Source organism: Onychostruthus taczanowskii, unplaced genomic scaffold (assembly GCF_017590055.1).
Source record: "Onychostruthus taczanowskii isolate IOZ18803 unplaced genomic scaffold, ASM1759005v1 scaffold90, whole genome shotgun sequence".
Lineage (NCBI taxonomy): Eukaryota > Metazoa > Chordata > Aves > Passeriformes > Passeridae > Onychostruthus > Onychostruthus taczanowskii.
This window is the reverse complement of record NW_024506994.1, coordinates 4,012,397-4,024,560: the sequence shown is the minus strand read 5'-3', so window position 1 is coordinate 4,024,560 and position 12,164 is coordinate 4,012,397. Positions and strand designations below refer to the sequence as shown.

At 48.6% G+C, this 12,164-nt stretch overlaps 1 protein-coding gene across 5 annotated transcripts in view; it reads left to right on the top strand.

Annotated features, from left to right (window-relative positions):
* The first annotated feature begins 2,819 nt into the window (after nucleotides 1–2,819).
* Nucleotides 2,820–12,164, top strand: part of EXTL3 (exostosin like glycosyltransferase 3) — a 113,967-nt gene continuing 104,622 nt past the window's right edge. For 3 of the 5 annotated variants that reach the window (XM_041426120.1, XM_041426116.1, XM_041426119.1), the window contains exon 1: nucleotides 2,820–3,045. The gene's annotated coding sequence lies outside the window, so the exon portion shown is untranslated. Of the gene's footprint in view, nucleotides 3,046–4,458; nucleotides 4,544–12,164 lie in introns of all 5 variants that reach the window. The other 2 variants (XM_041426121.1, XM_041426117.1) reach the window with 1 other exon arrangement.

Sequence of the window (12,164 nt, the reverse complement as noted above, 5' to 3'; positions counted from 1 at the left end):
GGGAAAAGATGGAAGCTCAGGGTTCTCCCTGCCATGTTCCATGTTTTTCTGTGGTTTATTTCAGGCCGTGGAAGAGTGCCATGGAAATGTGCATTAGCTGGCTCTGAAACTCCTTAATACCTGCCTGCAATGACTCAATGTAATTTAGAGCAGATTGGAGACACCGGGATGCAAGCCATGCTTAGGAGGAAGTGGCTGAGGAAGAGGGAATGTGGTGGGGGTAAGGAAAAGAGGGGAAGTGGGGAGCACTTACATGGAGAGGACACAAAGGTGTGATGGCATTCAGCTGCAGCTGCCAAGTGTAGAGTAACTTGAAAGGCAATAAATATAAGGGAGGTTCCCAGCCTGAAATGATACAGAGGTGTCTAAAGAAGTCGTTCTGTCAGCAGAATCCCGCACTGCTCTGGGTTGGAAGGGACCTTAAAGCTCCTCCAGTGCCGTGGGCAAGGACAGCTCCCACCATCCCAGGTTGCTCCAAGCCCCATCTCCACCCTGGCCTTGGACACTTGTAGGGATGGGGCAGTCACAGCTTCTCTGGGAATTCTATTCCAGGACCTCACCGCCTTCACAGGGAAGAGTTTCTTCCTAAAGGTTGAACAGAAGGCCAAGATCTGAACTGTGGCTGCTTTTTAGGTGGCCGTGCTTTACATTTGCACGCTTCCCTACAGTAGGATTAGTGTTTTTAGTCCTCTACCCTGTCAGCTTCAACTCAAGGTCACCATGGAGTTTCCAAGTCTCTAACAGGATTGGCAGTGTGAATTGAGTCTGTTCCTTTGGAAAAACAGGTTTGGAAGCTGATAGGAGTGAAAGGCTTTTCCTTGCCAGGAAAGTGTCGAGCAACTTTATTGGCAACTTATTTTCTTGTTTAAATAATTCTTAATCATAGATTATAGACCCTGCTCTATAGGATCCATTTCTGATGTGGAAATTTTACATCCATATGAGAAATAAAAGCCCAGATGGCAGAAAAGATGGGAAATTGGGGTATCTGAATACAGTAGTTTTTCTTTTGGGATAAGCAGAAGGCAGAGGAGAAGTGGATTTTTCACTTGGTAGAAGGGAAGCTAAAAACTCCTCTTTAAAACCAATTCCTGTAAGAGGAAGAAGGGGAAACACAGAGAGAAGGGTATTAAATCTGAAGGTGTCTCTGTCAGTATAAACTGTAATAGCCTTGATAGTGCTTCCTGAAAGGGAGACTTGCCAGACCAACTACTGATCCTGACAGCTCCTTTTCTTTTGGGAGCTGGGAGAAGAATTGTTCTCCAGAGTTGTCCCTGAAGTGCACATTCTCCACTGGTGTTTCCTCCTCGGTGAGGACCTGAAGGGAATGACTGTCCTCCTGTTTCTTCCTGCAGAGCTCCAAGTAGATCAGGGTGGAATACAAAACCCCGAGCCGTGGCACAGTGGGAACAGATGTGTGTGGTAGGACAACGTGGGTGTGTTCAGTGATTTGAATGTTAATTTAGCCTTTATAGTGTGCCACAGTCATAGTCTTTTTTAAATTTTTGTCCTGATAAAATATAAAAAGTATTGTTTCTCCTTTGAGCCTTTGAACCTGCAGTACCTATTCCTGCCCTTCCGTACAGCACGTTCCCTGCGGCGAGATTGGATTTTTTATTGTTTATCAAAGGGCAGACCTGTGCCCCCGCCTCACCCCTCACTGGTTTTTCATCTCAGAATAAAAGTTAGTTTCTCCTTGCATTCTTTACACATGTGTAAATGACTGTTAAAAAGTGCAAAGTGATGGAAAAGTGGTTTTTTGCCGCTTTGAAGTGCTCATGTTTTATTAAAGCTGAAATTCCTGGAGCTTTTTGGCCAGAAACACACCACCCTCTTTACTCCTGGAGATAAACCCCCATTTCTTCCTGTGAAAAACTCTCTAATTCCCCCAAAGTTATCATGTTGTGTGTTTTGGTTTGGGATTTGATTGCCATAGATACAAATGCCTTTCATGAAGCTCCTAATACATAAAAATAGAATGCATAAACAGAGGACTGGACCTGTGTGACGTGGTTTGGTTGCAAGAAGATGCTGGCACTGTTACTTGCCTTTCCCTCCCTCTATTTCTTCATTGCTTTCCCCCCCTTCTTTTGCTTCAGTTACCATCTGTTGCATGCTATGTTTGGTACTCACTTATTTCTACATGGCTCCTCTGACTTCACATTTAACCACCAATGCTGTTCACGCCAACCCTCCAGTGTGGATCTGGATGTTATTTTGTAACAAAAACTCCAAACCATAGTGGTATTTTAGTATCCACTGATCAGTTTCCCACAATACAGTTGTTTTCCTAACCCCTTTTACCAGAAGGCATCTGGGTGTCTCTCAGCCGGCCAGTGGCAACCATTGCGTCCACATCACTACAGGGCTGAGGCATGATGGGGCTCCATAGAGGCATCCTCATGTGGTTCTTGGGGGACATACAGCACTGCATGGACTGTCTGAGCTCCAGCGGGATGCTCTTGACAGGATTTTAGGGGGCCACACAGGGCTGCTTGCCCACAGGGCCGGGCTGCGGCTGCCCCTTCGAGGCAAAATCGGACACAGACAACATGGCGGCCCCTCCATGAGGGGAGCGGAGGGTGTGAGGGACGGGGGGGCGCGCGCCTGCCTTTTAGGCGGGAAAACGCTGCCGGGCGCGGCGCGCGTGCGCAGTGACGAGAGCCGAGCTGGGGGAAGCTTCGGCTGTTCCCGGCAGGTTCCGGAGGCGAGAGTCTCGCTGCTCCCCGCCCTCAACCCTTCGGGTATCTCCACCCCCGCTTCGCCTATCTCCGCCCCCGCTTCGGCTATCGCCGCCTCTCTTCGTTAAGTTCCGCCGCCACTTCGGCAACTTCCGCCGGTTCGGTCGGAAATGGCCGAAGACGTGCGAGACCCAGCGGTTTAAGGGGAGAAGACCGGCCGGCTTCTCGGAATAAACCAACTGTGTCCGGCCCGTGGGGGGGGAGCAGGGGAGGGCGGACGGAGCGGGAAGACGAGGCAGCGGCTATGGCTCCCCCCCCAGCCACTCGCGGCTCCGCCGGGAGGGCGAAGTGAGGGCGCCGAGAGGTAGGAGAGGACCGTACCACGCACGGGGAGAGGGGGAGGAAGGTGGGAGATCGGTAACACACCGGCTGGGGCGTCCCTGAGGGGCTGGAGGGGAGCGCGGGGTCCCTGAGGGCCGGGGGAGCTCTGAGCGGGGGGTCTCTCAAAGCTGGGGGAGCCGTGAGCAGGGGTCCCTTAGGGCTGGAGAGAGCTGTGAGCGGGGATCCTTCAGGGCTGGGGGGGCTGTGAGAGAGGATCCTTCAGGGCTGGGGGCACGGTGGGGAGAGGTTCCTGAGAGCTGGCGGGTCTGTGAGGGGGGTCCCTCAGGGATGGGGGTTTGTGAGGGGGGGCCCTCAGGGATGGGGGTTTGTGAGGGGGTCGCTCAGAGCTGGGGGCACGGTGCAACTCTGTTAGGGCTGGGGGTTCCTTCAGGGCTGGTGAAGCTGTGAGGAGAGTCCCTCACCTCACAGCGTGAGAAGCATTGCGGGGATGTCACACTGCAAGGGGGGACCCCCACAAGGCTGGGAGAGCCCCTCAGGGCTGGTGGGCTGTGAAAGTCCCTCACAGCGTGAGGGGCATTGTGGGGGTCTCACAGAGTGAGGGACACTGTGGAGGGGTCCCCACAAGCCTGGGGACCCTCATGGTGGGAGGGCTGTGGTGGCAGGTGGTGCCCAGGTGCTGCTGACAGGCTCCAGCCTCTTCCTGCCTGTCCTCCCTCCTGCATCCAGCAAAGATCCGGAGACCTTCTCGTCCCTCCTGTGGATGCCCAGCCTTTCAGGGACCATGACATCCACCCTGGCCAGTGCAGTCCCATTTCTCCCACACTGAGGCAGTGCCTGAGTTGTGCTCACTGGGGTTCTGCCTTGTGAGCTGGTGAGGATAGCAAGGACACGTCTACCCTCCCTCTGGGCTTCTTCGTGTGGCTGGTATTGCGCTCCCGTGAGTTATTTACTAAAGCTGAGGTCCGTGGTATTCTTTTTTTCCCAGCTGTTTTCCCCACGTGAGGTCCCTTCCTGCTCAAGAAACACTGGGGTCTTTACCAAAAATTTTACCTGTGTGAGTTATTTATTAAAGTTGAGGTCCGTGGTATTCTTTTTTCCCAGCTGTTTTCCCCACGTGAGGTCCCTTCCTGCTCAAGAAACACTGGGGTCTTTACCAAAAATTTTACCTGTGTGGTGATAATAACTTAATGCTGACAGCCTAATGCCCCATTACGCTGGTCCAAACCCAAACAATTTGGAGCCTGAAGGGGCTGGGAATGGTTCAAGTGGTATTAAGGATTCACAGAGATGCTGAGAAGCACTTCAGATAAACTGTTCTGTTGCTGTGTGTGTGTGTGCTAAAATCCAAACACTGACCAGTTTCTGACCTCTTGTTGCTTTTGCATGAGTCTCATGGACCGTGTGCGTTGATACCATGATGTGATAACTTCTAAAGAGCCTGGGTTTCTTGTGCTGCAAGCCTCACACGTGTGTGAAGAAGATTAAGTAACTTTGTTTCCTGAGAGGAGTGTCACATGCAGGTGATTATCTTAGATATTTCTGTTCTCATGGAGAAACCTATGATATCCGAGATAGTAACATCTTGGAACGTGGGTTGGCGGGTTTTATCAAGTACTGAGTAATCTTAAACTCGTTTCTATGCAGAAATAGCATCCAAAATGAACCACAGTCTGATTATGTGATGATGGGGAGAGAGATTCATCTCCCCCTGACAAATCCCTTAACTTCACGTATCATCTGAGAGCCCAGTTGTTATTATGCAGTGTTATCTGTACCCACTCAGACCTTTGGGATGCCTCTGCTTTTCCATTTCTCCTTCCAGAAATGGAAGTTTGCATGGGTTCAGCTCGGTGTTCAGGGATTCTGGAGCTAGGATAATTGCCTGCCTTCATTGAGCAAATTTTTTTCCGGCAGCTCAGCTGTGGTACAGACAGTTCTTGAACTTCTTGATGTTGTGTTGCAGAAGAGAAGTCCAGAGCAGTTTTCTGGAATTCTCTGATTTTTCAAGTGGGGGCTGTTAGCTCTCTTGTTTGTTTACACGTGAGGATGGATTTTGGCAGTTGTCAGCTCAGAGCAAAAGCAGCAAATGCTGGGAAAAAGTAAAACATGATTGTTGAATTGCCTTCACTTAGGCTGGGTCTCAGTGATTTGGAGGGTTGTTTGTGTGCTGTTCAGATGGACTGGGAAAGATGGTCATAGTCATCATCATCATCTTCTCTTGAATATTTGGATCTCTGGGACTGTTTAGCTGATGAGCTGGATGTTGTTGATGCATTCCCAAGTTTTGTTTGCTTATGGGGAACCAGAGCCCTTCCTGAGCTTGCTTCCCATGGCTATTAATTCTTGAAATGCCATGACACCTTCAGCTTAAATTTTTAGTGTCTCTCTCCTTCTGTCTGTATATATTTTGTGTGGTTTTTTTTGTTTGTTTTTGTTTTTCCCTTCCATGTTCTGTTGCCTGATTTTTTCTCCTTGCTCTTTGACTCCTATCACCTCTCCCAGTTGCCCTGCCTGTTTTCCCAGGGCATTCCTCCTGCTGCCCACAGTAATGTTTTCACCAGGCTGGGAATTGCAGCTAACCACAGATGTTACCTGTTTGATGCCAAGATCATGGCAGCCCTTTGTGAATTGATTCCTGGTCCAGAGACAATTTTTCTGCTTTGGAGACCCCACAGGAACAGTGAACTGGAAGGGACCTCATGGTCATTGGCTCCTGTCTCATCACCAGAGATTTATTCCTACAATCTGTGCTAAATACCTTTATTTTTGAGAAGGAGCAGACTGTGAACATTTTGAAGCAGCTCCTAACTCTGGGATTTTAACTCAGGGTGGAATATTTGGTGTTACTCCTAATGAACAAAAGCCCCAACAAGCAAAATATTGGGGTTTTTTGTTTGTTTTCATGTGAAAAAGACAAGGCTTGTTTAGATAAGCCACTCTATACTGAAAAGACAAAAAGTATCTCTTGCTGCTGTGTTGGTTGGCAGTGGGGAAAGCATTCCCATGGGATTTGGGGGATGCAGCTGGGGCCTCCAGTTGCCTCCTACAGCCCGTGCTGACACGGGCTCTGCTTGCTGGGCTAAAGCTAGCACGGGTGTGAGCTGCCCTTGTGGGGCTGCAATCCTCAAAAGCAGAATTTTCTTCCTGGAGAACGAGTGCTGTTCACTGGGGCTTGTGGTGGTTGAGTTTGGCTCTTGCAGCTGAGCTGCTCGGCACATGCAAATCGTGGTGCTGGATGCTGCCTGAGAAGAGGTGCAAAGGCAGTTTGAGGTTTTGGGGTTTGTTTGGGAAGGATAAAGACAGAAGCATGTGCAGCTCCGTGGCTTGCAGCTCATCGATCCCCGGGCTGCCTGGGCGTAGGAAGCCTGGCCCACCAGGTAAATTGGTGTTATTACAGCACTTGCAGGGCCAGTTTTGAAGTGCAAATTGAAATCCCGTTTCTGTGAAGTCATTGCTGTTTGTTAATTGGTGCCTGTTACTGGCAAGAGCAGTTTAGAGGTCTGACTAATCCATCTGGGATGAAAGAGGGCAGGTTTAGGTTAGATTTTAGGAAAGAATTCTTTGCTGGGAGGGTGGTGAGGCCCTGGCACAGGCTGCCCAGAGAAGCTGTGGCTGCCCCTGGATCCTTGGAAGTGTGCAAGGACAGGTTGGACAGGGCTTGGATCAACCTGGGATGGTGGAAAGTGTCCCTGCTCGTGGCAGGGGATTGGAATGGGATGAGCTTTAAGGTCCCTCCCGACCCAAACCATTCTGGGATTTGATGATCTGTCCCTGCTAATTGGTGGTAAATGGATAATGGTTTCTCAGGGTTATGTTGACATAACCAATAACACTACAAAGTGATCTGTTCCTCAAGGGTAAAATGGAGTGAAATACAGAACATTGGGACTTATAAATCAATCAGATCAATCCTGTATGTTTTGGGTTTTTTTTTGGGGTGGGACAGAACCCTAAACCTCCAAACCAGCAGCTAATCTGTAGCCACTAATGGACATAAGGACTATTTTAAAGCACATATTCTTAACGAGTCTCAGAATTTCTGCTCTTACACTCAGCTTCTTAAGTGATTGCAATCTTGTTGCCTGGAGTCAGGGTTTGTGTTTTCTCTGCTATCCTCTGCCCTCCCCTTTCCCTGTGAATTTTGGTGCATTAAGAAAATGTACCACTTTTCTAATGCAAATGCCTGCCTGCCAGTGGTTTCAGAACATGGGATTAACTCATGGATTCTAAGAAACACTTTCAAGTTTCTTCTAATAGAAAATGTTATGAACATTTCCCAGTGCAAAAGTAACATTTTTATTCCCTTGCTTTGCACAGTGCTCAGCTGCTTGGTTTACTGTCTTGTCTCATAAAATGCTTTCTTTTATGGTTCAAAATACTTCCAGGTATCTTCCCATCTGACTTTAATCTTAGGGACAGTGACAGTGCAGGTAGCCTGAGATTTGTTTTCCTTCCTGCTGTTGCCTGAAGTGTGGGTTCCAACATCTGTCTCTGGATGAGCTGTTTTCCTGTTCAGTGTAACAAAGTCATCTCAAATCTGTGCCGGAATATTTGGCATCGATGGATTCATCTGGAAGTGAGTTCTATTTGTTTAAAGGCCACAGAGCAGGAAGTGCATTGCTCTGCCCATGCATTGCCTTCCTCAGGGAACACTTCTTGACACGTTAGGTACTTGGTAAATCCAGACAAAGAAATGATGAATTCAAGTTTGGACACTTAATGTGAAAATTGGCTTCTCTGTTTATAAAAACAATATAATTAAAACCATCCAACATCCTCTATTACACTGTCCAATCAACACATCTCCATTTCCAACGTGAAGAGCTTTCCTTTTCTCCATCCTGTGTACATCCCACCTTCTGGGCCCAGGTTTGATGGAATTGAGCACGTCACTGAACGTGGGAAAGGCTTCTTTGTCTTTCCCACTCGTGATCCGGTGCCTCCGCGTCGTGCGGAACGCGGGAGCGCTTGGGGCTGGGATTCGTGCACGTCTCTTAGTGCTTCTATTACGGGCACGAGGAAGTCATTATGCTGCAGGTCTGCTCTGTGTAGGCACTTAGTGGGAAGTGAAGTTCTGGATTGTGTTGGTGTGGAGTGGAGGATATGCTGGGGAGTGCTGCTGGCACGCAGATGATGCCTGCAAAAGGTTGGCGTGGAAGCGTTGGAGCTTGTGATGAGAAGAAGCTGCCAAACAAGTGGGGAGCCTCGGAGTTGAGAGCAGAGCCTAAATATACAGAGCAATGCTGTGAGCTTCTTTCTAAGGGGTCTGGAAAGGCTAAGCAGAGCAGTCCTAAATTCCCTACCAGAGCCTTTCTGTTTGCAGGGAAACTTGTGAGGGTCTGCAAGTAAAATAGGTTGGAAACATTTGATATAAGTGCAGCAGTGACATCAAAGCTGTGATGTGTGACCAGCAGGTGGGCAGAAGTCAGGACAGTACGATCTTATCTTCCTCATTTAGAGGTAATTTGCTGATCATGTGATACAGGAGCCCATTGACTCCCAAAAATGCATTGTACATCTAATAATACATGTCAGGGAATAGGTTAGCATCGTTCTCAGATAATTAATAAAGATAGCACTTCCATAGCAAATAGGAAGAAAAAAAACCCCCGTGCATTGTTTAGCTAAGATATTTCTTTCCTTAGGCATCTCTCCTGGGAAGACCTTGGTGCTTCTAAATGAATCTGCCGCCTACCTTGTGTACCATCATTTTAATGTGGGGATTGAGGAGGAGGCAGCTATTGGAAAAGCAGCCAGAGATGGATGCTTTGGAAAGGTGCCACTAATTACTGTGGCATCTGACAATTAGCTGTTAAGCCTTTCCTTGCAAAGTTCTCAAGGGTGCATCCCAAAACAAAAACAAGGACCTGGAGAAAGGGGAGAGCTGTCCTTGTACTGATCTTGTGGGGTGGTTGTTAAAAGCAGAAGGTGGAGCTGATTCTGGTTCCCTTCCAGCAGAGCAGGTCAGATTTGATGGACCTAGAAGCATTTTGGTTTTTTTTTGCTGCTGGGCTCTGCTGTAGTCCACAAACTTCTTACACTCCTTACCTTTAAAACAGGTTTGAGGCTGCCATTCTTCACGGGCAAAGCTGTAAATTAGTAACATCTTCAAAGTGTCATTGTTGATATTAATCTGAGACTTTTTAACAAAAATCAAGATGTAATAAAAAAATAATCGGAGAAATCCTGCAGTTGGTTTCTTGCATTTGCCTCCGGGGTCTTCTGACTCTGTTTTTACTTTGTGGCAATGATGAATAGCAGCAAGCCTTTTGCCAGTGTCTCAAGGGTGTAGTTAGTTAGGAGCAACGATTGAGCTGGAGCTGGCAGCTATCTCAAGGTTTTTGTACACAAGCTGATCTCCCTCCATCCCTCAGGGATCAGACGTGCTCTTTCTCTGGAAATGACTTTTACGTTGTTGGGACAATGATGATTTTGGTCATCCGAGTCAAACGAGATGTTGGGGAAGGTGTTTTGGCGTGCACTGACTATTTCACTGAGCTTGTGTTTCAGGTGACATTGCTGAGATGGCAGTGCCAGGAGCATCTTCACGGGTAGTTTATACCAGCGTGACCCAGGCTTTGCTCTGACTTGCGTCTCTGTATAATTCCTTTGCCTTGGAAGGAGTGACCTGGAATCTGCAGACAGATCTGGCGCCTGTTTCCATGTGCATCTCTGAGCTCTGCTGCGTGCGCCGACACGCGAGCCCTGGCTCCCAGCAGCTCTCCCCGGGACAGAAAGCAGCAGCTGTTTGACAAATGCAGTGGAGCAAGTGTTATAAAAAGAACCAAAGCGAATTTCCTCTCCCCAAAACTGATTAAAGCAGGAGCAGTGTTGGGAATGCTTCTTGTGAGCTCAGTGTTCCTGTGTAGGGGAGTCTCGCTTGGACACTTTGCTGTCCCTGTACCTATTCTTAGCCTGTTTACCAAAAGCTGTTATATGTGCATCAAGAGATCTCCCTGTTCAGGCTGTTTGTGTGTTTATGTGGAGTCTTTTGAGGAGAGAGGAGGCTATATCCAAGCTTTTCTGTCACCTCCTCCTGCTCAGGACATACAGGTTATTTCTGTCACCTCCTCCTCCTCCTGCTCAGGACATACAGGTTAACATTTCCATAGTATTTGAGTGTGTGGCAGAGTGTCTGTGAGGCAGGGAAGTAGTGCCTGGTACTTGGTGACACTGACCTTCGAATTTGAGATTTGTGACATGGGTGAACTGATTTCACAGGCTGCTGCTAGAAGGGGTGGCCTTGGTCCCTCTCCCTCTCTCAGCTCTGCAGTCCCTCTCTTTCAGATGATGCCTCAGTGAAGTGATTTCACTGTGTTTGAAAATCCAAGAGCAAACTGCTGGAGGGATTTTTGGTAGGAGATGGGGAATCTCCTTAGTGGTAAGGGAGCACAAGGCAAGGGCTGGTTTCATGCTGGAGTGTCCTTGAAGGGGGATCAGAGAATAGTTTAGATTGGAAAAGCACTTGGAGATCATGGAGTCCAACCATCCCCCAGCACTGCCAAGGCCACCACTGATCCATGTCCCCAAGTGTCACATCCACGGGGCGTTTAAATCCCTCCAAGGATGGCGACTCCACCCCTGTGCTGGGCAGTTGTGCCAGGGCTGGACAGCCCTTTAAGTGAACAAATCCCTCACGTTATCCAACCTGAACCTCCCCTGGCACAGCTTGAGGCCATTCTTCTCATCCTGTCCCTGTTCCTGGGAGCAGAGCCTGATCCCACCTGGCTGTCCTGTCCCATCAGGGAATTCCAGAGAGGGAAAAGTTTCCTCCAGAGCCTCCTTTTCTCCAGGCTGAGCCCCTTTCCCAGCTCCCTCAGCCGCTCCTGGTGCTCCAGCCCCTTCCCCAGCTCCATTCCCTTCCCTGGACACGCTCCAGCCCCTCAATGTCCTTCTTGTCCCAGAGCGGTCCCCAGCACTGGAGGTGCCCCAGCAGTGCCAGCACAGGGGACAGCACTGCCCTGGTCCTGCTGCCACCCCAGAGCTGGGACAAGACACATGCCACCAGCCTCTCTGCCCACCTGGGCACACCTGGACTCGTGGCCACCTGCCTGTGGGCCACCTCCCCCAGGTCCTTTTCCATCCAGCACCTTTCCAGCCCCTTTTCCTTGCAGTCATAGGAATGGCTGAGCTTGAGCAGGTGAGAAATGGGCAGTGGGACAGTGCCAGGGCCACTGTGCTGTGTCAGGGAGCTGCCCCAGCACCCTTTTCTCCTCCTTGCAGCCCCAGGGTGTGCTCCCTTTATCTTTCCTGCACCCTTTTCTCCTCCCTGCAGCCCCAGGGTGTGCTCAGGACCAAGGAGGGGGATTTAATGAACACGCTGAATGGGCAAGAATAGTTGGCTGTTGTATGTGACTATGAAGGTCACCAGAATCAGATGCTCATTTTTCAGCTCCTCGTTGCTGCTGGGTGCAGCAGAGCTTTGTGCTGACACAGGCAGTTCCTGTCAATGGGGCTGGAGTGGCACTGAGAGAAGAAAATGCCACGTTTGGAAGGTTCTTGGTAGCGAGACGACTGGAAAAATGTGTACTGGGTACAAATTTGTCAAGACTTTGGGGCTTCTTTTTATTGCCTGACTTTTTATTTTCATGTCTCCTTGCTATGAATTCTGCTTTTCTGTTTTGAGAAGTGAAATTAATAATCTGCCTTACTTCCTGTCCAGTGGGAAGGAATGTCTTCATCCTGGCCCAAGCTGAGCTGCAGATGAGACCTGTTTTGGGAACTGTTATGCAAAAGCAGAGGAAGAAGAAACAAACAGTTCTCAATTCTTTTTGAAATTCAGTTTTAATGCTTCCTTGGTAATTCATGCAATTATTTAATCGGCTGTACAATCCCTGGCATTATTATTCTTTCCAGGTAGTAACTGCAGCAGTAAAGATATCTTGTAAATTGAAGAAAAAGAATTGGCATATGTTGTTTGCAGTACTGTGTTTTAGTAATTGTTTGAAATGACCTTTTGGAATCTCGGAGAGAAAATTTGTTTGCTTGACTTTCTCCCAGATCAGCTCCTGGCAATCTTGATATAGAGCAAAATTGAGTTGTTTTGGGTTTTTTAATTACATTCTGACAGCAAAGCCTGTTTTTCTGTGTGCATTACTGTTTTTTGCTTTTTTAAAGGTTAAGCTCTGTTTGACAGGACTT